This window comes from Rhinolophus ferrumequinum, chromosome 11 (assembly GCF_004115265.2).
Source record: "Rhinolophus ferrumequinum isolate MPI-CBG mRhiFer1 chromosome 11, mRhiFer1_v1.p, whole genome shotgun sequence".
In the NCBI taxonomy this organism is placed as follows: Eukaryota; Metazoa; Chordata; class Mammalia; order Chiroptera; family Rhinolophidae; genus Rhinolophus; species Rhinolophus ferrumequinum.
Genome location: NC_046294.1, coordinates 22029709 through 22057280, shown reverse-complemented (window position 1 = coordinate 22057280; position 27572 = coordinate 22029709). Strand labels below are relative to the sequence as shown.

Sequence of the window (27572 nt, the reverse complement as noted above, 5' to 3'; positions counted from 1 at the left end):
GTGATCGCTTCACTGGGAGAAGCGCTGTCACGTGGTCCTGACGGCCGCCGTGGGGCATGCTGGGGGCTGTAGTTCTTCAGGGTGGCGGGAGCTGCCTCTCTTGTGGTACTGCGTAATGGGGAGGCGCCAACTAGGGCGAGCTGGCTGGGTGGCCCAGCCAGGCGACTCGAAGGTGGTGGGATAGGGAGGACGCGGACGCAGGATGGTTTTGGGGGGAGGAAAACTCTGCTTGTTTACTTACCAGATCGGGGGAAACTCTGATTTTTCCCTTGACCCAAGTGGATGGGCTGGCTAATTTGAGGAATGCGCCTGCCTTGGCAGACACCTTGGAAACATAGCTGTTCAGGAGTGATCAGCGTACCTGGATGCTTGGAATTAAAATGTGGCTGTGCATATCGGAATTCTTGGAATTTATCCACCCCCCTTCCCCATCTCGACGCATGTAAAATTTCTTTCACGTTCTAGTTTCCTTCTGTATGGGGTAGATAGGAGCTGGTATCATTTGCCTTGTCCAGGCGCGGAAACTGAATCACTTAGGGTTTGGGGTTACTTTCCTGTAGTCCTAGGGGATATCTTGTTTGAAAGAGCAGGTGAGGAAGTGTTTGGGAGAGGTAGGGAGGGAAGGAATCGAATGAAAGATATTCCCTACGAGATTCCTATTACACCTATAGCGGGGGTGGTTCATGGAAATGTTTTATTTATTCAACAAGGTAGTTACAGTGAATGTGACAACTGCTTTTGGGTGGGCAGTACAGGAATCTGATTTGCCCAGGGCTCAGAAGTGCTACCTTAAAAACAGACTGAAATGGTAGAGTCTTGGAACTTGGTTTTTAAGGAACCACCTCTCCTCTGCACCCCAAGCCCACAGCCTCTGGCATTTCTCTTATCCACTTTTAGTATCTGCTTGGCTCTTTCATTTCCTAAACCCACTTCCTTAGCAGAATTTGTCTCAAAACATGTTATGATTTCAAGCTAAAGAAAGACTGTCTAATTGTGAAATTCCAGAAATTGGAAACTGCTAAGGACGTTTGTTCCTCTGCCGTCTATCTACTCCCTTCTCTCCTATTTTCTGTGAGGGTGTTGTTCCAGCCCAGGAAAATAAACCCAGGTTGTCTGAGGATGAACCCGTACCTGAACTAAAATATTTGAGAACCACATTGTCCTGGAGTCCTGTGTCCCCCTCTCTTGTGTAGCCTTTCCCTCGTCTCTTCTCCACGGAGTCACATGGCTTGATTCTTGTTTTCTGCCATAAACCACTATAAGCTTTGGGTTTAACTCCTTCCTGTATTCATAGGGGCCAGCCCAGTGCTTCCAGTGAATTGATTTTGAACAACATCCACAAAGTGCTCAGACTAAGATTAATTTCTGTGACTTTTTTTGTGGGGACAGTGCCTTATTATTTGCAGGACTGTGCTTTCTTGCCTTCCTTTAGAAAGATGAGCAGTGTCGTCACCAGCTTTCAAGATGGCCCCCAATGATCCCGGCCTCCAGGTATTCACATCCTTGCGTAGTCCTTTTGCACATTGTGCCAAGATTGGTCTGTGTGACCAAAAGCAGATGGCAGAAGGATGGTATGTCACTACCGGGATTAGTTATAAAAGATTGCAGCTCCTTGGTGCTCTCTAGTGTACCTGCTCTCTTTTTCTTGAATGTCTTGCTCTGGGGAAAGCAAGCTGCCATGTTGTGTGCAGTCCTCTGAAGAGGCCCATGTGGCAAAGAAATGAAGCCTCTGATCCATACTGAACAAGAAACTAAGGTCTTCTAGAAACCTCATTACTGACTTTAAGCAGATTCTCCAGCCCCGGTACAGCCTTGAGATGACTGTAACCTTCGCCAACATCTTGACTATAACCTCATGAGAGAGTCTGTGCCAGAACCACCCAGGTAAGCCACTCCTGGATGTGTGAACTTCAAAACTGTAGGATTATAAATATTTGTTGTTTTAAGCTACTAAGTTTTGAGGCAATTTGTTATGCAGCAATAATAACTAATACATGGAGGCAATAAAACAGAGGGACTTCAGAGTTCAACCTAACCGTATACATTATTGGCCATACCTTGAATAAATTCTTGAACTTCTCTGAGCCTGTTTGTACCTCTGTAAAATGATGTTGATCACACCTGTTTTGGAAAGTAGAGCTGAGTACTAGGTGCAACCCCAGTGGGAGGATACAGCTCTCTTTGCCCTCGGGGGCAGCTATATGAGAGGATCCCTTGGGGCTCCAGTCTGCCAGGCCGGGCCTCAAGCCTGCACCATGTCATCCCACTTTTGCAAGGCTTGCCAAGTTGCCACTACCATGTTGCTTTTAAAGGTTTTCCTATAGTCTAGGGAGCTTCCAGCAATTCCTAAACATAAACACTTTTATGGGAAGGAACAGAACAGAATGTTAGAGTTCATTTCTATAATTTGGTCCCCCTTCCCAGTTTTTCTTAGGCCTAATCTGATTTCTTTTCAATACTGGGTGTATGAATTTGTGCTTTCTTTCATTTATTTAATAAACTTGCTACTTGCCAGCCTCCATTCTAAGCCTCTTACACATTTATTGATTTATTTACCTCTCATAACAATCCCACGTGACACACAACACACACATACACACACACACACACACAACTATTATTTCCCCATTTTACATATGGAAAAACTGAGTCACAGGGAAGTTAAGTAACTTGCCCCAGGTCACACAGCTAAGTAGTGGCAGAGCCCATATTCAAACTTGAGCAGTCTGACTCCACAGTCTATGCTATTAACCACCAAGTTGTACATGTCTCCTTGTCTTCACATAGCTAAAGATTCATACTTCCTCTGTCTGGATGTCTGACTACCTTCCCCAGGGGTCAAGTGCAATCTAAGGGTGTTACTGGACAGTCAACCCAGTGGTATGGTGAGGATAAAATGATGGGTACAAGCGGTAACTTGGGCTTTGGAAAAACCCAGGTTCAATTCTCGGCTCCTGTGTACTTCTGGCAAGTTATTTCATGTCTCTGAACCTTAGTTTCCTCGTCTGTAAAATGGGAACAAAAATAATTAAAATATCTTTTGATCATTAGAAGGACCTCAAGGAAGACTTATACCCAAAAGAGGAAGGATTATTTATCTGGTGACTTCGTTCTAGCCACTGGCAGCACTAAAGGGCAGAGCTTTCCTGTGCTATGGGAAAAGATTTGCACTAGGGTGACCAATCACCTCCCACCTCAGTTTTCCTAGGAATAAGGGATTTCCTGGGATCCAGGACTTTCAGTGCTAATAGTGAGACAGCTCTGGGCAAACCACACAGTGAGTCACCCTCGTATGAGCCCTGAGCCTTTGAGGAAAAACATCCATGTAGAATGCTTGTCCTGTCTTCTCAAGTGGAGCTGATGTGAAGAGAGTAATATGGATGCAGAATTTTTAATAGAAGGTGATTAAGGGCAGCAATCTAAGTTTTGGGGGTTCTTTTTCGGTAATGGCTTTATTGAGATGTAATTCACATATACAATTTACCCAAAGTGTACAATTCAATGGATTTTACTATATTCACAGAATTGTGTAACCATCACCACAGTAATTTTAGAACATACTTACTAGCCCCGAAAGAATCACCATACCCTTTAGCTAGCATCTCCCCAACTCTCTTCATCACACCCCAGCTCTAGGCAACCACTAACCTACTTTCCTGTCTGTGTAGATTAGTCCATTTTGGACACTTCATATAAATGGAATAGTGTGGTATGTGGTCTTTTTATTGGTTTATCCCACTTAACCTAGTATTTTTAAGGTCTGTCCACATTGTAGCATGTATCAGTACTTCATTCCTCTTGATTGATAAATAATTTCCTTTATTTGGTTATACCACATTTTGTTTATCCATTCATCTGTTGATAGGCTGGATATCTGGCTATCATGAATAATGAATGCTACTATGAACACTTTTGAACGAGTTTTTGTGTAAATTTATGTTTTCATTTCTATTGGGGTATGTACCCAGGAGTTAAATTGTTGGGTCATATAGTAACTCTGTGTTTAACATTTTGAGGAACTGCCAGAATGTTTCCCAAAGTGGTCACACCATTTTACGTTCCCATCAGCATTGTATGCGGGTTCTAATGTCTCCATATCCTCACCAACACTTATCATTATGTCTTTTTGATTATAGCCATTGCAGCGGGTGTGAAGTGGTGTCTCATTCTGAGCAATCTTGGTTTGGAGTTGCGTTTGCATAGCAAGCACATTTTGTCACTTAGGTTCATTTAAAGAGACTGATGAAGAGTATGGGCACTGAAGTCCTGGTTACCTTCTTTATCAGAGGAATGTCTGCAGGAGGCGGATTCGGCCATGGGTCCTGTGGTCCTTCGGGGAGAGTCCCCCGCATTTCCCTGGTTTCCCTTTTCCTCACTCCCATTCGTGGACTGAGATGAGGCGCCATCCAGGGATGAGGGGCTGCTCTGTGCTTCTCGCCTTATGCTACCTTCTCTAAGCCAAGGTGTGACTTTGAAGTGACCTGATCCGCTCATGGTAGACTGCAGGCAAATTGGGGCCATACACTGGCTTGGAAATGTCATCTGTGTCCAGATCAGGCAACATAAGCTGCATGATTGGGGCTAACTCTGTACCAATAATGTTTGAGTTAACACAGTGTTTAAAAATTGGGACATAAAAATCCAAATTTCTGGTTGTCTTTTTTTTTTTTTTTTTACAAATTAACTGGCCTAGCCATGCTGTTCCTGTCTTTCCACATTGCAGCAGGTGGCTAGAACTGAGTCCTGGCTGACCCCTGAAGACTGGCTTGGGCTCTCAGATTCCTCATGTCCTCACAACTCTCTGTTGTGCCGCAGTTGACCCTCTCCATACATTTGTCATCTGCCTTCTCCCTGTGAGTATTTGTTAGTGCCACTTCCCTCAGGGACCTAAGGGGGTAAACTTACGCCAAAGTGGGCAGCAAGGCTGAATTTGGGGATTTCGGGTTCTGGGTTTCCAGCCCTCTCCACACCATCTCCTCATGAGTCTAAGCAAATTGTCGGGGGTAATGTGGACATCTCATTGGTCACTCATGCTTCTTGAGTGATTTTTATGGGCCAAGTACTGTTCTAAGAGTTTTACATGTTTTAACTCATTTACACTCACAGTAACCCAAATAATCCCCATTTACAGGTGGGAAAATGAATGGTCACAGAAAAAACTTGCTCACAGTCCATGGGTAATTAGTGGCAGAGCCAGGATTCGAAGGCAGGAGCAAATGAGGTCATTGTGTGAGTTTGTTCATACATAATATAGTGTCTGGTCCGTGATGTGGTTTCAATGGATGCTACTACGTAACAGTTCGTCTGGCCTGACCAACGGCTGCTAATATGCTGCATGGCTGGGCGTTGGTCCCAGCCAGGTGCCCCCTCATTAAAGCCAAGAGTTGGAGTAGATGATATACGTGTTTGGAGAAATGATATCTGTGATTCTCTTCAGCTCTAACTCTCAATGAGTCTCTGAAAGCTGGTTGGAGAAGGGGAGAGGGAGAGGACAGGCCTGAGGAGGCGTCCCCCGCTCCCATTGCAGAACACCATGGGCTGGGCGTCCAAAGTTCCTCTCCCAGCTCTGACCGGCCTGGTGGCTATGACTCCCGCACTCCAGAGCGCTTCAGACCCAGGAGGGCATGGTGGCCTCATTTCTCATCCTCCCGTCCCCAGGAGTGGCTGATAACACACAGCATTGTTCTCACACACACAGGGCCCCATTGTTCCCCTTCATACACAGAGAGGAGGCTGTAACAATGGCCTTGAATGGCACCTTCCTCTGCTTTCTCCAATGTTACACTTGTTTTGTCAGTTCTGGAATCGGCGAAACAATTATTTCCTGCGTGGGGTGGGGGAAGGGATATCAGCTTGTCATCTTTTCCGCCAGTCCTTAGGAAAAGGATCAGTGGGAACTGAGTGGAGAGCCAGACCCAAAGAGAGCTGGGGCTGTTGAAGTGTCACCTTGTCAGGAGGCTGGAAGGTCGAGGGGCTTCACCTCTCCCCTGCGAGGTGGGACCTGCCCTGGAAGAAGGAAACAAATCAGGTAACACAGGAGAGAGGCTGAGAGCTGTTGGCAGGGAGGGGGGTGGAGGCAATGGCTGAGGGTCCCGCCCCAGGAGAATGGGTTTCTGGGTTTAAGATATTCTGTGTGCTTGAGAGCCACTGCCTTCTGCTAAACAAATAAACAAACAAAAGCAACTGAGGTCACTCTGCCTGTCTGACCCCTATTCAATGCCTCTGATGTCCTTTGGTGACCAGAAACCTCAGGCCCCATGTGCGTGTATTGAGATGCTTGTTTCATTAATAAGAGCTGCTATCATTAAGCTCTTCCTATATGTACTGTATCTGTATACATATTACTTATGTATCTTACTATATCGATAGCAAGTATAGGAAACACTTATACAATGTGCTTCCCATTCTTGCTTGATTCAAACCCAGGCAGCCTGGTTTAAGAATCTGTGCTCTTCATCACCATGCTCCTTGTGTAAGGTTCTTCACAAGAAACCAAGTTCATCACAAGGCTTCACTTTGAGAGGCTGCGATATATAGTGATAATTATGAGTACTGAGTCCTCTGCCAGGCAATAGTCTAAGTGTTTCCACCTATTTTCTCATTTATCTCACACAGTAACCATATTGGATGGGTACTTTTATTATCTCCATTTTGTAGATGAGGAATTTGAAGTACAGAGAAGTTAAGAAACTTGCTCAGGGTCACACAACTGTCAAGTGAGCGCCAGGATTTGAGCTCAGGGCTCTCAGGCTTTATGTGAATTTAAAGTCCTCCCAGCCCCGTGGCTGGTTTCGGTTCGTCTCCTTGTCTGGCTCACTAGAGATGGAGGGTGGTGTTTTGTCTCTGGCTTCGGAGAACATCTGTACCATGGGTTGCAGCTTGAGGAATGCAGCTGCTCTTAAATGGTTTGTCTGTTGTCGTTAGCTTTTGTCTTGCTCAAAGAAGATGGAATTGCTCGATGGTGACCCGGAAGGAGTTTGGAATGATAATAATTGCTCAAGGAATGCCATCGTTTGTTTGGACAGAGACTGCGCTAAGTTGCCACATATGTAGGAGGACATATGTTAAATAAACAGGACTTATAAGGTTCAACTTTATTTTTACCTATCACTGCCCCTACAGTTTTTCAATGGAACCACACTCTTTCACTGCCCAAGTATGAAAATTAAGGCTGGTCCCTGACTCTTCCGGCTGTGTTTCTCATTCCAACACTGTCTCAGTTCAGCAACTGTGATTTCCAGGTCTGTGGAATAACCCAGACCTTCAAACTTTGTTTCAAGTGGAGACTCCTCCTCCTCCTCCATAGCGCCTGGAGCTGGGAAAGGCAGTCTGTGGTGAGTCTCGCACTTCCCACTTTATGCTTCCATCTGGCTCACTGAGGATTCTGACCCTTGGCTGAGAGAGGAGCGGAGGAGAGAGAGCAGAGAAAGAAAGGGAGCGGGAAGTTCTTACTTGGTAAATATTGTCGTAAGCTGGCATCTCACTGGCTATGCCTGGTGGGTATTTAAACCTGATTCTTTATCTCTTGGCACAATTGTGAGGATTCTTCAGTGAATACCTTCCTTCCTCATCTTTGGGGATTTCTGAACTGCCAGTCCCTTGAAGGTGGTTGCTTAAGACTCTTCCCTCAGGCCCCCTGCATCTGAACGGTGCTATATTAGTTTGCTAGAGCTGCCATAACAAATATCACCAACTAGGTGCCTTAAATAACACACATGTATTTTCTCACAGTTCTGGAAGCTAAAAGTTCAAGCTCAGGACGCAGGCAGGGTTGGTTTCTTCCCAAGCCCTGCCTTGGCTTACAGGTGGCGCCTTCTTCCTGTGTTCGCATATGGTCTTTCGCTCTGCGTGGGCACGGCTGGTGTGTTTTTGTGGGTCCAAATCTCCTCTTCTTCTAAGGACACTGAACTAGAGCCCATCTTCATGGCCTCGTTTGAACATATCACCTCTTTAAAACCTTATCTCCAATCACAGACACATCCTGAGGTGCTGGATGTTAAGGCTTCAACATACAAAGTTGGCGGGGGGCGGCGGGGGCCACACATCAGCCATCGCTGTGCAGTCAGAGTCTTTCTGTGGAAGAATTCCCACTCCAAAGGATCCACACGATCCACAAGTTTGCCTGTTGCACACCTCTGGCTTGTGGAAAATCTTCCACTACCCTGGCAAATCCAGTGGCACCACTCCCTCTCACTCCAGCTGGCCACCCCGTGTTGTGGGTTTCTCAGGCATGATTCAGACATCAGCCCTCGGTGATGGCCAAGCTCCCGGGATACAGAACCTTTGAGCTCACTCTTGGGGAGCAAGGAGCGGGAAGTTGGAACTTGCAGAACGTCTAGTGGTCACTCCAAAACTCCTCCTCTCCTCTCCCACCATCTTCCTCGTCCAACCTTCCCTGTGGGTTGGAGGTGGTCCAATAAAGGGGAAAACATTTTCTTTCTTAACTTCTCACGATGGTGTCACACTCCCTTTGGAATGTGGCATCTAATGTCTTGTGGCTTCAGCACAACCTGAGACTAAAAACGTTTTTCCGTCCTGCTGTGCATACAGCATCTCATTTAGTTTTCATGGAGAATCCTGTGAGAAAGATAATACCCACGTACAGCCGAAGGAGAAGACTCTGGAGCTCAGAAAGCTTAAGGAAGTCACTCAAGATAGATTGTTCAACCAGCAGAGGGAATGGCAGTCAAGATTCTGACTTTCATTCACTTCACCGTCACTCTTCTAGGCCTTCACCACCAGGGTTCTGAGAGCTTTTGCCTGCCGGATTTTATTCTGTGCTGGTAAAAATTTCCTTCTGAGCAGAATGTTAAAAAGGGAAAGAGGTTACATTCCGACCTGTGCTGCAGTTGTAACGCAGGGGCTGGTGCCAGGGTGAGTCAGGAACCTTCTCAGGTACAGTGTGAGAGGAGCTCCGTGCACCAATGGGAGCTCTGCCTGAAACCCCAGCCCCTCCCCTTGTATAACTTAGTGGAATAATGACCTAGGAGCATCTTTTTTTGTAGAAGTGCATAAAAGCCTTACTGTATTCGGAAAACCCTATTCGAGGCAAAAGGGACCATATCGTCTCACCTTCTATTTCCAACGAGGTGCTTTTCCTAAAGATGACTTCAAAATATAAAGGTAATTATTTCTGAGAAAACTTTGTTTAGATTTTTGATTATTGTCTTTGCATAGAAAAAGTCCAGGCCTGCTGTTGCCCATTCTTGCATAATTTCCTGGGAAAGGGAGGACAACCAAAGGGCCTGGCAGCCATTTGGAGGCAGCGTGCTGAGGCTGTGCCCGGGGTCCATCTGGTGGCAGCACTGGACTGGGCTGGGGTGGCATCAGGGGCCCAAGAAAAGGACTGAGATGGCCTGGAGCTACAGCTGACTTGGACCAGGGAGGAAGGAGAAGATGGCATTTCTGTTCATCCACTTAGAAAGTATTTAATGAACACCTATTTTGCCCAAGGCCTTTGTGGGCACTCTGCCAAACGGGAGTGGGAAAAGTGACATCTGAGCTTCTCTCCAGGTGCCGGAAGGAGGGCATTCCAGGTGGAGGGACTGGCATGAAAAAGGCATGAAAAAGCATAATGTGCTTGGAGACCTGCAGGTGCTTTTGAATGGCCAGAGATCCAGGGGGTTGGGGAAGTAGGAGTCAGGACAGGGAGAAGAAAGGCGGTGGGGAGCTGCCAGTTTAGGACCTGAGGCTGCATAGGGAGGCTGGGCCCAGGGTGGGGTAGGAGTGGGGACACAGAGGACGTCAAGAAGAAAAGCGAACCAAGTGGATTTGCCTTTTACACATTGAGCTCTGAGGCCACACAGGGACACATTGGAGGTGTCAAGACTCAGGGAGCTGGGTGAGGGAGGATGAAGGGCCAAACCGGAGCCCTGGCCTCAAGAATGGACATGGGGAGGGGTTAGGCCAACGTGGGAACTGTGTGTGGGGTCAACAGACGTAAGTGTCTAGAGTGCCCCACTGGTTTCTAACTTGGGACACTGAAGTGATGCTGTGCCATTACCAAGATGTGTGTGTGTGTGTGTGCGTGTGTGTAAGTGTGTGTGTAAGTGTGTGTGTAAGTGTGCGAGTGTATGTGTAGTGTAAGTGTGTGTGGTGTATGTGTATGTGTGTGTTGTGTGTGTATGTGTGTTGTGTGTGTGTGAGTGTGTGTGTGAGTGTGTGTGTAAGTGTGTGTGTGTGTGTGTGTGTGTGTGTGTGTGTGTGTAGGGGGCCAGCTGGACTGAGACCGGAGGAGGCTGAGAGCCCTTCTTAGGAGGAGGGATTGGGGCAGGAGAGTTGTTCTTTCTCTCAGCAAATATGTACGGAGGGCCTGCCAGGAGCTAAGTGCTGGGAAGAGGGAAGTGAAGGGGACACATTCCATTCCTCTCAGAGCTCACAGGCTGATGGAGGAAAACAGAGCAGTAAGGAAGCAATTCAAACGCAGTGTGACAGAAGGACTCTACAGGAATCAGGGAAGGGCTGGGGAAGTTTGGATATGGACCAAGTATTTAGTGACATTAGAGAACGATTCATTTTTTTAAAGGTGTGATTATGATATTATGTTTCAGGTGAGAGAATATCCCTTAGCTTTTTTTCTTTTTTGGAGGTGCAAGTTGAAATTTTGGGGGGTGAAAAGTCATGATGTCTATAATTTACTCAGAAACAAAATAAATAAATGCCGAGAGAATGAGAAAGCAAATCTGGTGAAACATTATCAATGGCTGGGAATAGATGAGTGCTCTTTGTACTATTTTAGTATTCTTTTGGCTTTGGGCTTTTCTGTGTGAAATCTTTCCTGATAAAAACACTTAAAAATACAAAGTAGCCAGTGCATTGGTGGGACATAAAGGTGCAGGGGGAACATAAAGAAGGCGCCCCTAATTGGAATTGGATGAGGGAGAGATGCTTCCCAAAGAAAATATCATCTAAGTGCTGAGAGATGAGCGGTTGACAGGCAGGGGGATGAAAAGAACGTTGGGGAGAAGGCTCTAGGCAGAGGGAATGGTCTGTGTGAAGCCCTACTAGCCTGTTTTGCTGGAGGAACAGGAGGACATTTAAAGTGAGTGTAGAATGTAATGCAGGGGAGTTACCAAGAGGTGAGAAAGGAAAGGAGAGCAGATCCGACAGATCCGACACGGCTGTGAGATCGGGGGGGGGGGGGGGGGGGGGGGGGGGGGGGGGGGGGGGGGGGGGTGGGGGGGGGGAGAGTTTGGACTTTGTCCTGTCACTAGTGTAAGCAGGGGGATTGCATGTCAGAAAGATGTAGGGGATGAGTATTGAGCTGGTCGGGTCTGGCCGCCACTGCTCTAAGTGCTTCCTCTATTTTAATTCACTGAATCCTCATTGTGGTTTTTCCAGGTACCTACAAATTAGAATCTCTGTTATAGACATGAGGCAAACTCAGGCACAGAAGACTGAAGCAACCTGTTCGAGGTTGCAGATCTGGAGGAACTTGGAGGAGCCCAGATGGGACCCAGGCTGCCTGGCTCCTGTACTCATGCTCTTAACTGTAGGCAACCCTGCCTCTCAAATCCAGTTTGCTGTCTGTGGAGAGGAGTGGGAGGAAAGCAGAACTCGAGGCAGAAAGACTGCTCAGGAAGCAGCTGCTCAAGCCCGAGCACGTGGAGATGGAGAACATGGATAGAATAGAGTTATTCTGGAGTGAAATCAACAGGACTCGGTGATTGAACAGTCGTGTGCAGGGCGAGTCAAAGATGATGCCCAAGCCGTACCCCACTGAGAACTGGCCCCTTCCGGGCCTGAGAAATGAGACATAGTCAGAGAATGTGGCAATGTCTGAGTCATAAGCATGGAGAGGGTATTCTAGACCCCTAGCATCACCTTCATCTGTGAGTGGCAGCCTGCTGTACATCCAACTTGCATGTCTCTTATCCTGACTTCTGCTAACCAATATTTGGGGTGTACCTTGCTAGTTTCATGGTTCAAATTTTGTCATCTGCAACTGTTGTCATCTGTAGGTCATTCCTGTACCCTAAATGTACTGTCCCAGTTGAGCCACAGCCCTAGTCCGTTTTCTAATTGTCTCCCAATGCGCCCAGCCATTAGTCTTGAATGATGTGACGTGAACACTTGTGCTGTGTCACCTTGATCCTTGGGCCTCTTTAGAGGGTTCTGTGGGGACAACAAATTAAACAAATATTGAAAAATGGTAGAAAGAAAAATACTTGGCTCTGTCCTTCTAATGCTTATTGATTTTTAAGATCTTCTCAGGCATGAAAACAAGATTCACTGCTGGCATCTTGACATTCGATTCCTGTTAACTGGAAAAGTAGCTTATCAATCATGGTGGGGGTACCCTGCAGGAGTGGCCTGTCTCCCCGCCAGGTCATCAACCCCAGCAAAGGGGCTTGGCTAGGAAGGGGTTGTACTCACTTGCTGTGAGAGCCACTGCTGCCCTGGAGGGTCCTTGCGTGTCCTGGGAAGCCACTGAGGCCACTGCTCAGTTCCAACCCCAGTCCTCTGGGGGCCTCCGCTTTTCTCTCGCAAAAGCCCCAATTCCAGGTTAGTGTGTGTGTGTGTGTGTGTGTGTGTGTGTGTGTGTGTGTGAAACATGAGACAGCAACTAGATGAATTCATGCATAGAGAGCACGGCTCCCCAGAGTAAAACACGAGCTGTTCTGTGTACACACATCGTCCTGCCTTCCATTCTGCTCTCCAAAGGAATTGTTTATTTAACAGCAAATGTTTATGTAGCTGCTACTCTGTTCTACTATATCCTGTTCTAGGTGTTGGTCATATAGCAATGAACAAAATGAAGAAAATCCCTGTTCTCCTGGAACTTACTTTCTAGGGAACATTGTGAGGAATTTGGTGTGAAGCCTTGTAATTCATCTCCTCTATTTCTAGCTCTATCTCTATCTACCTATATATCTACATCCATGTCCATATCTATACCTACAGGTTCATGCTATACACATAATTCTGTGACTTTCTTTTTTGACTAACAGTGTGTCTTGGAGCTCATTCCACATCAGCATAAATGGACCTTCCTCATTCTTCTATATCCGTATAATATCCTCTGTAGGGATAAACCCCTATAGATAGACAAACAGGTTGTCCTATTTTTTTCCCTGCAAGTGGTGCTGCAGCAAACTTTTGTCTGCATATACTGTTGTATGTACAAGAGTCTGTACACTTACTCAGTAACCATGGCTCATTTAATTACTTTCTCTATGCCTCGGTTTCTTCATGTATAAAATGAAGATAAGAATAGTGCCTCCCTCTATTCATCAAGGGAATGCAAACTAACCACAAAGAGACGTCACTTCACATCCAGTAGGATGGCTATAATAAAAAAGGCAGAAAATAACAAATAATGGTTGGCAAGGAAGTGAAGAAATTGGAATTCTGTACACGACTGGTGGGAGCCACTTTGAAATGGTGGAGCCACTTTGAAAGGATGTTTGATAGCTCCTCAAAAGGTTAAACATAGATTTACTATATGACCCAACAGTGCCGCTCTGATGTATCTATGCGTGATAAATGAAACCATATCTGCACAAAACTTGTACACAAATACTCATAGCAGCATTTTTCATAATAGCCCAAACGAGAAAAACCCAAATGTCCATCAAATGATGAACAACAAAGTGTGGTATATCTATACAATGGACTATAATTCAGCTTTAAAAATACATGAAGTAGCAATATATGCCACAAGCTGAATAAATCTTGAAAACATTTTGCTAACCGAAAGGACAGCCAGTTACAAAAGACCACACTCCATGGCTCCATTCAAATGAAATGTGCAGAGTAGGCAAATCCATAGGCAAAGCAGATTGGTGGTTTCCAGGGGTTTGGGGGGTGGAGGTCATGTTGAGGACTTCTTTTGGGGGTGACGAAATGTTCTAAAATGGATTGTGGCAATGGTCACACAACTCTGAATATACTAAAAACCATTGAGTTGTGCACTTTAAATGGATGAATGGTATGGTATGTGAATTGTATCTCAATAGAGGTGTTATAAAACAATGAATGGTACCTCCCATGGGTTGTGGGGATAAACTGAGATGGCACGATGACGTGTACAATAGTACCTGGCATTCTGTAAGTTCTATCTAAGAACCTACTGCTCTTGTTTCTAGAGAATGAATGCCTAGAAGCAAACATTTAAGCCAAAGCGTTGGTATATATTTAAAAAAATTTTCAAAGACTCTGCAGAGTTGCCTTCCAAAAAATTTCTTCACCAGTTCACCCTCAGTAGTTGTAGAAGGATGCCTGTTTTTTTCTTGTCTTCTTTTCAAAGAAACTTCCACCAAAAAGTCTGGAAGAACACATACCAGTCAAAGTTCACAGTGGGCAATGGGATCATGTGTGAATTTTCTTTGCTTTTTCCCATATTGCTTATCTGCATTTTTTCATGTGTTATGAAACAGAACATGCAATAATTATATATTTTGAAGCAAAAAGTGAAAGTATCCTTGTTTACTCTTCTCTGGCTTCAGTGGTTAGGGTAGGAGACCTTCTACTTATAAACCCACCCTAAAAAGACACAGGTCCTTCCCACTGTGGAGGTTTGATTGCAACTTTCTGGAAGAAACAGCCAGAGGGTGACAACTGTGAACTTAGGGAAGTACATAATTGCAGTTGTTTAGCCCAGGCTTGCATTTTCTTGATAGATGACAGCAAAAAGCCCTATAAGAAAAACTATTACCTGTGAGTCATTTGCCTGCATACCAGGCACCAGACACTGTAGGTTTTCAAGTGTTTCATAGACATTGTCATTTAATCCTCAGAACAATTCCATGACATAGGCACTGGTGCAAAAACGGAGTTAGAGATATAAAATGATTTGCCCAGAGACATGCTGCTAGTAAGTGGCTGAGGTAGATATTGTTTAAATGACTTTAGCTGTGCGTCGACTCATGAACCAGGATATTTTATTATCTCATTTACAAGTAAGGACATAGCTAGGACAAGTGCCAGGGGAGGTTGATTCAGCCGTTCAATGATGTCCTCAGGACACTTGTTCTTTTTTCCACTTCTCTGCTCTGCCATCTCCCAATTGTTTTCATCTTCAGGAATAAATAGGGCTCTAACAGTGACATCTAGACATAGCAACATTCAGAGAAAGAAGAGAGGGTCAGTTTCTTTCTAGAGCTTTCTCCTCTGAGTGAAGAAACTTGGTCCAGAAGCCCCTTCCCACTCTTTCCAGCCAGCTTTTCCCACAGGCACACGATTTAGCTCATTGGCCCGTTTTAAGTCACTTAACTATTCCCAAACCAATCACTGGCAAAGGGAATGGAGTTACCGCGAGGCCAATTAGGACTGTCCCTCGGATTTGTGCTGGAAGTGGGTCATTCCCCGAGGAGGGGAGTTCCCTGAGCAAATTTAAAATTCTATTCAGAAGGCAGAAGGGAAAATGGATACTGGGTGGAGGAACCAATAGTAGTCAGCATAAGTCAAAATCAAACATATGAGATGTGATCAAAAAATACGGTGAATGTTTAAATAAAAAAATTATTACAGTGAAAGACACATTGACATTACTCCACCTCAAATACTCCCCCTTGCTTCAAACACAGTTATCCCATAGTTCGTGCCACTTTCTGAAGCAGTTCTGGAAGTCCTCTTTTGGGATTTAGTTGTGCTGTCGTGGCTGCCTCGATTTCCTGAATAGATTCAAAACGTTTTCCTTTCATGGTCATTTTGACTTTGGAGAAGAGCTACAAGTCGTACAGTGCCAGATCCAGTGAATAAGGTGGATGAGGACACACTGTAATGTTTTTAATTGACAGAAATTGCTGTATACCAGAAACGATGTGTGACAGAGAACATTGTCATGATGGAGGATGAAGTAAAGACACTCACAAAAGAGGACTTCCAGAACTGCTTCAGAAAGTGGCAAGAATGGTGGGTTAAGTGTGTTTGAAGAGAGGGGGAGTATTTTGAGGGGGATTAATGGCAGTGTGTCTTTTACTGTAATAATTTTTTTTTATTTACACATTCACTGTATCTTTTGATCATAACTTATATGCTGTCAAACTCAGGGCTTACTAGTTACTGCACTGTTCTGCATCTTGGCCCAGACTTCCCTTCCATTGCAAGCGTTGATTATTTAGGAGGGGACTTAATAAACCCACATGTGTCCCTGCTCTCTGTCTGCAGGTCCCATCCTCAATGAGGGAGGGCATGAAAGCTTGATTTAGGGTAGATCATTAGGAGTGAAGTGGTTGAACTTTTAAATATCCCAGTCTCAACGAGATGATTTTCATCTTGGGGACCTTTCATCTGGGAGACTGCCATGTCACATTCCCTAGGGTCTTTCAGGAAAGGTCCTTTTGGCAGCTTACAGGACTGGCTTGATTAATAGGACAGGATCTTTTTCAGCTTTAGAGGACTTTGGAAAGATGGGCTTGTCCTTCTGTTCTGGGAATCACATTTTTAGCTGATGGGATAGATATAGAGTATTATTCAGCAAGTCTTTACTCACCTCGCCTCCACCTTGGAACATAGTATACTTCTTGCCCCCCTGACTTTAGTCTTGCCCATTGACTTGCTTAGGTCAAAGGAATGTGAGTGGATTTGACGCTAGCAGAGGCTTTAAATAATGTTTGCACTGTTTGGCTTCTCTTGCGCTCCTGTAACCATCACGAGAAGAGCACAACTGGGACAGCCACCTTCCATTGTCTCTGGGCCCCAAAATTAGTCACATGGAACAGAGTCCAACCCAAACTGAAGTAGAGTCTCTCTAGCCAACCTGCAGACCTGTGAGCAAGACAAAGAAATTCTTATTTTGGTAAGTCACAGGTTTTGATTTTGCAGCAGCGCTGTTGCAATAGCTGACAGCTACAGGTGGTAGTGTTGAGTGTTGCACAATGGGTACAGATGGTGTCGTGGACATGTAGGACAGGCTGTGAGGACATGTCCCATCAAAGCAGACTCTGCGACAGCAAGTGTTGAGTACGGCTCAAGGGGGGAATGAACGGGAGATGTTTTGGTGAGTTTCTTAGAACGGCCCAAAATTCCAAGAAATTTCTATAAACTCTTCTCTGACCCATTTTCACCAAAATAAGCTTCATAGCCAAGAAATTGCTAAACACTGTTTTTCATCATCAGTGGCCAAACATTATAGAATGTAGTGGAAAGGGCACTGGACATGGTTTGCTTTTGTACCACAGTTCAGCTCATGTCTGTGACTTTGGATAAGTCGTTTAATCTCTCTGAACCTTCTTCACCTGCAAATTGGCAGTGATTATAAGAATAAAATGAGCATGTACAGCTACAGTTTACAAATTGTACTTCTAGAGGAAGTGAGGTAGGCAAGCGAAGGCCAGTAAATGGCACGTTATCAAGCAGATTCCTACAATGGGCTTACTCCTGCTGGAAACACTGAAAACGACATAGAATGCAGTCCTGAGTGTTTTCTCAGCTGAGTGGCTATGGAGCTGGGCTATTTATTTATACCAACTTTGGTCAGCCGTTGGTTGAAGATTGCTGAGGTGGCATGGTAGTGGTGTTAGCTACTGGGCCCTTCCAGCTTGCCTTGTGCAGAGTGGACACTGGTAGCCAGAGAAAGCCTGAGGTAAAGAAATGCAGAAGCAGGTCATTGAAAGCCAGCTCAGCGTGCCCTGAAATGGTGCCATCCAAGAGAATATGGGCAGGACAACCACTGCATCAGCTACAGGGTGAAAGGAGGGAGGAAATAGCTTGAGAATGCAGCGACTGAGTTCAGAGAAGTCAAAGGGCATCCACATGTCCTAATTCGCATTTTTTAGTGCTAGTCCTATCCAAAGGGGTGGCTGCAGGGCATAGCTGTTTTTAGTAAAAACCTTACAGGGATAAGAGAAGAAAGACAGAGGGTGCGCCCCCAAAAAATGTATACACATTTTATGAAAGGAAAACACTGTAATAAAATTATAATAATATATACTGATAACAAAAGATGAATACAAGTCATGTGTCATGTGTCATATGTGTCAATACAAGTCATATTTTTTTGGCACCCCCGGCATATACCATTTCATGGTGACCAATCTAACACCGATGTGATGTTTTCACGACTGCAGGCATGCATTTCTGGCTTGAATGCAGGAGGGCTGGGGAGGCAAATGCCCTAGTGGGAAGGACTTGCTGCTTGTCCCCCGATGGCCCAGACAGAGGCAGAGGCCTGCCTGGTTGGCCTCCTGTTGAGTTGGTACCCTAGGCTGAATTAAATTGTATGTCATCTTAATGAGCCCTTGAAATTGTAGTTTAAAAAATGCTCTATGTACAGATTACCTAGCTCAAGATGCCACTTTTTTTTTTTTTAATGGACTGCAGAGACATGGAATGTTTGGGAACAGATGAACATGGCAGTTCTCCTGGCACAGTAAGCTACTGGTGCAGCGGGGCTGTGCTAAGCAAGGTTCTCTTCTTTGCTCTGATAGACGGTAGCGGTGGGTAGTGTTGGGATTTGGGGATGCCCCTCAACCTCTCTCCTCACTGAGTTCTAACCAATTGAGAGATAGACACAAGGGGTAAAAGTATTGAGTTACAAATAGCAAAAGGTTGGAGATCATCTGAATGTTTGTTCACAAGGAGAAGGTTAAGTGAAAATAGTCTATCTAGTATAAATGGATGACTGTGCAGCTTTAAAGAAGAATGAAACTGCCCTCTCAGAATACTCACGTGGGGAGAACTCCAAGAAAATGAGCAGGAATGGGGAGGCGGGTGATAACATCATGCATAGTGTCTTCCATATGCATAAAGGAAATTTGGAAGGAATAACAAGAAAACACTAATACATAGAGCTTGGGGATGGAAACAGGGTGGGCAGGAGACTTTGCACTGAATACCATTTTTGGGAAAGCATGTAAATATATTGCCTGCATATATAGAGAGATCTAGAGAATGACTCAGAGAGGGGAAGACAAAGAGGAGATGGGTTACATTGGTTGTTTTGCCTCTCACACTAAGTCATCTGGCTGTCCCTTATCATGACTTTGGGCAAAGAAAAGGACAGATAGGAAAATAGGAGAAAGTACAAGTGAAGAATAGAAGGTGGAGGTGTGTACTCTGCCTGAAGGTGGAGAGGACCATCTCCATCTGCTGATTCTGCCATTGGTGTGTTCCCTACATCTCAGTTCACTGGGTGTCATGGAGCAGGTGCTTGGAAATATGACTGCTAAGGTCTGAGGCAGCTGGAGTGCTGCGTAATCTGCTGACACAGCTCTGTATTGTTACCCACTTGGGAGGCAGTATAGGGTGAAGATTAATAGCATGGGATCCAGAGTCAGAATAAACCGATGTTCGAGTCCTGGTTCGAGCCATTAACTAGATATGCGGGCTTGAGTATCTAATTCATCCCTTCTGTGCTTCAGTTTCTTCACGGGAAAAACAGGAATAAGACTAGTACCCACCTCATTAGTATGAAGCATCACACACAGGGTGCCCCAGACATCACCTGGCCCACTATAGAGGCTCAGTAGCTTTTGGTGTTTATTTTTACCGGGTTAGTCATTTATTAGGTTTGTGCAAAAGTAACTGTGGTTTTTGCAATTATTTTTAACCTTTTAAACCGCAATTACTTTTGCACCCACCTAATATTTATGTGGCCAACAGCACAGAACCTAACCCTGTGTACTTAAGACAGAGCAGTCTACAATTTGTCACCTGGTCTCGGCAACCTGCATCTTTCTGACTTTGCTGGCTGACGCCGCCGCTGCCTTTCCATTCCAGTTTCTGAGGGCTGGGGCTCTAGGGGAGCTGCTCTGCTGGCAGATGTGTCCTCTAGGATTCCAGAGGTAACACCAGATGTTGGCGTGCAGCTGTGCTCGCAGAACGCCCTGTTGATGTTTATTCCCTGCATAATTGCAAAGTAAATGGCTTAATGTTATTGTGAAAATGACTCTAAAAGTTAATGGTCCTCTACTAGGAGAATGCTCTTCCTCCCACCCAACTACACCAGCTTGTTAGTTCTCTGTCTTCTTTCTGTCTCATGGAAAGAAGCCATGGACCCCGACTGCATCCTGGGTGCGAAATGTAGTTGGAGTTCCATTTGTGATGATTAAATTTGGTTGGGGCAAGAAAAAGCAAAGCAGGTGTTAGCCATGTTATTGGGGATTTCCAACTCTTAAGAGTGTTATGGGTTTCACCCCCTTTGCGAAAGAAGTTTTAAGCCACATCAATGTCCAAGGTTCAAAGAGTTAAGTGTGTTTCAGTTTTTAGAAATGCTTCATACATCAAAGATAGTTTTTTCCTGGGCCCCGTGTTTTGGTCAGAGACAAGCTTTGCTTTGTTGTGTTGCCAAATGCTGTCTGTTTTTGAAGCAGCAGGTGAACCAATGACAGACAAGCCTGCCCTTTAGATGCAATCAGACGGAGAAGGCTGTGCTCAGAGCAGGCAGGGGCCTGGGGACCAGACATCTGGCTCAAGTCCTATCTCATCGCCAGTGTCTTTTCCTGTATGAAAAAGCCACACACCTCAAAATAGGAGCCTAGAGGCAGCCACGCATCACTGCCTTACCTGCAAAGCCAATTAAATCTACCAAGAGGAAGAGTAGGAGCTAGAGTATGGACACTGTCAACTCAGGAACTGGAGGTTGGCGGTTAGACGGCCCTGCAGTTACCATCATAACTGAATTTTCCTCAGTGCACTCTGTTCCAGGCAACGTACAGTGGGTGGTTTAAAGTGCAGGCATACCTCAGAGGTATTGCGGGTTTGGTTCCAGACCACCGCAATAAAGCGAGTGTTCCAGTAAAGTGAGTAATGCAGTAAAGCGAGTCGTAATTTCTTGGCGGTGGAGGGTTGTGCCTTCAATGGGTAAACACACAAGCACAATGAAGCCAAGCACAATAAAACGAGGGGTGCCTGTCGTGCTTCCGATCATGGGCTCTGAAGCTAGACTGCCTGAGTTGAAGTCCCAGCTATGCCTCTTGCTAGCAACTGTGTGATCCAATTGCTTCACTTTTCTATGCCTCAGTTTCTCTTCCGTAAAATGACCATAATAGCACCTACTTTATAGAGCTGTTGTGAAGGGTAAATGAGCTAATATGGGCAAAGTGCCTGTTTCATAGGAGTGAACAGAAGTTTAGTCTCAAATACCCTGTAATGAGCCTTTTTTTTCTCCTGTTTAGTACCTGGTACTAAAGAGTACTTAATTCCGTTGAATCATGTGGTTGGCAAGAAGGAACTGAAAAAGCTCCCTGTAAATGATTTATGGAACTTGGATGGATGGCAGCTGTCCCCATGGGCGTGGGCTCCTGTGTCCACACAAACAGTCCCTGTTTTTGCCCTGCAACAATCCACATCTTGGTGCCTCACTGAGTTACCCTAAAAGAATCTCTTCACACAGCAGTGAGCAAGATGGACTTTCCTGACAATATTCTGGTGAGGGTTGAGGGAGAGATGCAGGGGGGTATATTGCAGTGCTTCCACGTGTCGGACACGACCGCAAACAACTTGTAACATCTCCCTTAGGATTTCTTACCTCCAAAGTCCCTGTTTGGCTGGGCTTTAAGGATTTCCTTCGGTGTCCTTTGCCCCATACCCGCCTCCAATGTTGTTCTCCTCTCTGCCCCTTGGGGACTTGAAATTCCTTACTCTTTTGAGTAAGCAGAGCCAGCCGGCTCTGCCCCAGCACCAGCGCACAAACTTACCCAATCAAAGGCATCATAGCCCGACATCTCCAACTTGATTCATTTGATGTATCAAGAGGGGGCTTCCCTGAAGGGCGTCAAAGAACTTTGCAGTTTCCCATTCCTCGGCTGAGTACCGACCGCTCTTTTATTTAGTAACTCTGTGACAGGTGGGCAACGTACTCAACTTCTCTGAGTCCAGGATGACTCCTCTGAAAAGCGAAGATAATGATAGAACTGGTGGGGTTGTTCTGAAGACCAAGTGACGTCATGCCTACAAAACGGAGCAGTGCCTGGTGTTTGATAGGAATAGTGTCTATGATTTTGAATAAAATAATAGCCTAACCTCTCACAAAACCTAAACGGGATTCCTCTCAGTAAAAAATGGGCGTTGGCAACTTTCTATAAGATGTGTATAAGGCACGATAGGGCACAAAGAAGTGAACTGTTAGGTCTATCTACATGGTGATGAGAACTTTTGCAAGCTACTTAATCACTTTTCTCATTAGTTTCCTCCATGGTAAAACGGGGAGAATAATAGTACTTATTTATATGGCTGTTGGAAAGATTAAATGAGGTAATGCACGTAAAAAACAGAGCCGAGTCCAATTTAAAAATTTAGAAAACTATAGCTATTTTTATTAAATGCTTATGCTTTGACTTGAACTATTAGGTGAGGAAAGTACGTTTGCCTCCTTTACTGGTATAAAATTCAAATTTGTAAAGTTCACATGTATTTAGGAAACCTCAATGCTATTTTACTGAAGACTTTCGTCAAGATGGAAATTATTTCATTTAAGCTGAGAGCTTTGGCTTTAGAAAATTTAAATTACTACACAATTTGTAAACTTACTAATGATTGTCTCTTGATATTTAGTTTAGGAAATCTTATTTTCTTTTTAGGCTATTAGCTTTGTTAGTAGTTTCCTCTCATCAGTTACACATTAAGAATTAATTTGGGGTATGAACTAATAGCCCAGCATTTCTGACCAGTCTTCCCTTTGATTTTGTGTGAATTGTGAGCAATTGGCCACATTCCACGAGCAAGTAGTTATGAAGATGGAATATGCATGAGCCGAGTTTAGTGTTGGGATCAAATAGGGCTTGCAACAAATTTGATATGATGTTGTAAAGGATATGCAAAATCAGTGTCGTGCTGTGGAGTGATTAGACATAAATGCAGTTCACACAGATGACTGTAGTTACCTTGCCCCAAACAAGTCCTTCCAGGATTAGCTACCAGAGGAAAGGGGTCGGTCTGTTAGGAGCAGAAAGCATCCAGATGTTTCTCTTTTGGGATGGGGTCTAGATGACGAGGAGACTTTTTGTTTAGGACCAGGACCTGATGAAATCAACCTCCTCCTGATCCTTAAATGGATTTGACTGCAGGGAAAGTTTATCAGGCTAGGCCAGGAGTTGACAAAATTTTTCTGTGAAAAGCAAGATAGTAAATATTTTAGGTACTGAGGACCATATGGTGTGTGTTGGAGCTAGTCAACTCTGCCACTGTAGGGCAAAAGCAGCCATAGACTATACATAGCCTAAGGGGTCCAGTTATGTTCCAATAAAACTTTATTTAAAAAATGTGATGAGCTGGATTTGGCCCTTGGGCTGTCGTTTGCAGACTCAGTCTAGGCTAAGGCTCTGAATGGGAAACTGGAGGGAGGAGAACCCAAAGCCAACACTTGTCTGAAACAGGCTAGCATCTGGGTTGATGGATGAAATACGGGCAAGGGAAGTTTGGGCACAGAGAAGCTTCAACCCCCCTTTTCTCTTCTGTTCCTTTACAGCGTTTGCCAATCTTCATGAAGGCAACCAGCTGGAAAGGCAGTAGAACATGGGTAAGAGTGTGTGGACTGACTGGGATCAGATTTGAACCCTAGGGCTCTCCCAATGCAGCTGTGTGACCTTGGGCAAGTTTTCCTACCGCTCTGAGCCCATCTGTAAAATTGGGATGATAGAACCCGTCTCATTGTGAGCCTTAAATGAACTTTGTTATGTAAACTGTTTTGCACATATTAAATGGTAGATGTGGTATGTTACGGGCAATTTAAGAAAAGTTCAAGAGTAATTTTGCCTTTTGGGGGGATTTTTTACCTCTCTTACAGACTTTGGAATGTAACTGCCCATAAGCTGGGTCTGTAGTCAGAGTTATTTGATTAGTTCCGTGTGTGATATACCCAGGAATGAAATGGTTGATTCATAGGTTTTGCACATTCGGTTTTAGTAGATACTAAACTGCTTGGTAGACACTAAGTGTCTTTCCAAAATGGTTATACCTATTTTTATTCTCATGAGCTGTGTTATGAGAGTTCCAGTTTTTTATCATTCTGGTTTCTGGTGGTTTTCACTGGCATCTTCCAGGGGAGTAATGAGTTTGTACTTCTTCATATGCTTATTAGCCATTTGAATATTCTCTTCTGTGAGGTGCCTGTTCAAGTACCAAGTGTTCTTGTTGATTTGTAGAAGTTCTTTATATAGGGTGGATATGAGAACTTTAGCTGTTACAGATATTTTCTGATAAACAGAAGCCCCTGATTTTCATATAGTTCTATCGATCAATCCTTGTTTTACTTTTTTAAGTTCAATGATTTAGTAAATTATTTGATACTATTTATGTCACATTGCTGCTAACACTTCACATGGCTGATCAATACACACCAGTTAGATTATTGAATTAGCTAACTAATTTCCTTCCGATCCTGAGATTTGATAAATCCATGAAACTCGGCCAATTGGTGTTTGTTTGGGTTCATTTTCAACTCTTCTGAAAAGGATGGATAATGGATGTGTGGAGCTACTGTCAGCTATGAATCAGTATGTACACTGAGGGTGGACTTTTTGGAGTACATAAGCCTGCATGAGGACAGGATTTCAGGGGTGAGTGATTTAAGTAGGATAGTGGCAGGGAGCTGTGAGTATCGCCACGGAAGAGTTCTGGATATCTGGAAAAGTGAGCATGAATTAAGAGGGGGTGGGTCAGAGGATAGGTGGAAAGGAAGGGAGATGGGTAGAAAAAGCGGAAAAGAAGGTTTAAATTTGGTTGCAAATGTCAGAGACTCAAATATAACAAAGGAAGGTGTGCACGGGAGTTGGATCCCAGGAGAGCTAGTTTCCTAAACTTTCCCCTAGTTTTCACTAGAAAGTCCCTCATAGTCCAAATCATATACCAATGATTTTTTTTTTTAAATAATAGAGGCACTTAATACCCACCATATTTTTTTCTCTCTTGATGGGAAATAAAATGGGTTATTAACTCTCGAATATGTACTGTATGAAATAAAGGGAATAAAGGAAATTTAGAACTAGAAGCAAGCACTGTAAAGAGTATATATCCCATGTCAAGAGCGTAGAACTAGTCCAGCCTAAATTCCTCCCTTTTTTTGAAGGTTCTGTGTAGGTCGTATTGGAAGACTCATTTTATCAGATAGAAATCTTGTTTGCAAGTGACTGAACACCAAACCTGGAGGCCTCAGTTTTAAAAGGAAGGTTTTGACTCTCGTAATTGAAAAGTCTAGAGCAAATGTTGGCCTTAGGTGAGGCTTTTTCCAGCAGCTCAAACGACATCACCAAGGACTGGGATTTTCTCCATATCTTCATTCTGCCTTCATTCCTGTTTACTTCATCCTGTGCTTATATGCAGGGTACACCTCCATCCCCTCGTAGCTCCCCACTCCCCTGTCATGGGAGCAAAACTACTAAAGCAGTTGTAGCCCTCATCCCACACTGGACACAGGAAGATGGGAGGGAATCTCTTCTAAAGTCTCCTGCCGAAGACCTGGGGTTCACAACCTCTCATTGGCCCAAATAGGGTCACATGACCATGCTTTACCTAGTCCAGCGGCCCGGAGTCTAAGGCCGGCTAACTGAGTTAGGCAGTGAGGATCCCACGTGGAGCTGGGTATGAGTTGGTCTCTCCAATCTGTGTGGCTGAGAATGGGAGAAGAGTGCATTCCCCGATTAAAGGAAGGGTGCTGATTCCAGAGAAACATCAGACAACTCCATGATACCTGGCAAGGGAACTTGGAGCCTCAGGGAAGCTTTCATGAACAAAGGACAGCCTTGTGATTTGGGAGTCAAAAGGCTAACAAATTGCAGCTTCCTGAGTAACTGCTGGGTCAGAAGGCCTGACTGGATCGTGGCTCCCGCGCCAACCGTTCTGAGTCTCGAGTTCCTTATCTGTCTAGTGTGAAAATGATTCCAGCCCCCTTGTTATTGGAGGAGTAACTGAGAGAATATTTTCAGGAAGGCTTTGGCCAATATAAAACCATATATGTGGATATGAATGTGTGGTGGTTGTGCTACTAAAGACCGCAGCAGGAATAAACAAATCCCAAATGCAGCATTTCCCTTTAAAGTTTGGCTTTTGAAGGTAATATTTGTGCAAAGTAAAATTTTCGCTGGGCCATAAATAAGAGTGACCCAGACCACAGTGCTGAGTATGATTTAAGTACTAACCCCTGATATCTATCAAGCACTTGTGACGTGCCAGGCACTATTCTGAGCACTTGTCATATATAATTTCACTTAATCTTCAAACAACCATATAAATTAAGCACCATTATTATCCTCATTTTACAGATGAGGAAACTAAGCCACAGAGAGGTTAAGCAACTTGCCCAACATTCCCCAGCTAACAATGATAGAGCTGGGGTTCAAATCCAGGCAGCCTGTCTCTAGAAGCTGAACTCTGAACCACACTATATTATCCATAGCTAAGAGTGTTGAAATCTACCGATTTGTAAGTCAAATGATGGAGCCAAATTTACCTCCACCAGTTTGTGCACTAATATATCTAATTAATGCAAAAACAAATACCTAAATAGAAGCCTTTATTTATGTTGGTGTCTTTTCTTGTGGTGACTTGATTCTTTAGCTTCGATCGGTGGATGTGTGGACACATCCCAAGACAAAAGCATGTTATTTGTGGGATCATAGTTTCTAGAGTAGAAAGAGTTTGGAATCAAAAGACTAGAATTACAGGCACAGTTCAATCAATTACCAGCTATAAAGGTTTCACATTTCTATTTTCTCATTTGTAAAGTAGAGATCGTGTCTATTCCCGAGTGAGCACGGGGCCAAAATCAGATGGTACATAAGACCGTCCTTTGAGAGCTCAAACTCTACATAGATCTAAGACACTTATTAATGTTCTGATTAATAATGCTCCCAGAGACCATTGTGCTATCAATGAATTATGTTCCGTAGGAACAGATTTTTAATACTATCTGCATTTCCATGGGATTGTGCTTTTAAATTTGCTTGGAGTCTGGCTCTCCTAAGTGGCTTGATTTCTTTCTGTGAAGCTATCTGGATCATCTGTCAGTATGAGGTAATAGGTTACCTTTCCTATTTTGGGGGTCCATCTGAAGTCAGCATAAACCGATGCTTCATGGTCATAATGGCAGCCTGTATAAGCAAACAGATCGCTACCTCTCAGGTCCAGACTCCTGCTTAGCACCACTGGTGGATTCACCCACAGGTATAAATATTTTATTCTCTTTAAATCACAGCTTTTTCCCATCTTACCTGGTTTATCAGTTAGTGTTCCATAGTGGATATTTGTGTAGGGTTTTGTTTGTTTGTTTTGCCTGCTTACCATCTAAAGTCTATTTATTTTTATTCTGGTAAAAGAAGTCCCCATAATGATTTGGGTAAGTTTAACCCAGTGCTGTGCCGGAGCTGGTAAGTGACAGCCATTAAGTATAAGCCAGTTGTGAAACATGGTCATTATTAAAAATTAAATTATATAAGTGCAGAATTCAATAACATGCTAAGAGAAAAAGTAATAAATGCTCTAAGTTCATCATTTCCTAATTATTTTGCTACATTTTGTTATTAGGTATGTCCTTGAGAATATTTATGTCAGTTTTATCGATGGTAGAAATATTTACTATATAATGGTGTTCAACTGTGTTCAGTAATATGTTGATGGCTTGAAATTAGCCATGGTAGGAGTATTTACACTAGATAATTCAGCAAATGTAGCAAATCAGGACTTTTCCTCCCAGA

The 27572-nt window shown here is 44.2% G+C and overlaps 1 protein-coding gene across 2 annotated transcripts in view; it reads left to right on the top strand.

Moving 5' to 3' along the window:
• Positions 1-5879: 5879 nt before the first annotated feature.
• PRR5L (proline rich 5 like) overlaps positions 5880-27572 on the top strand; it is a 129887-nt gene continuing 108194 nt past the window's right edge. For both annotated transcript variants that reach the window (XM_033121082.1, XM_033121083.1), the window contains exon 1: positions 5880-6028. The gene's annotated coding sequence lies outside the window, so the exon portion shown is untranslated. The remainder of the gene's footprint in view (positions 6029-27572) is intronic.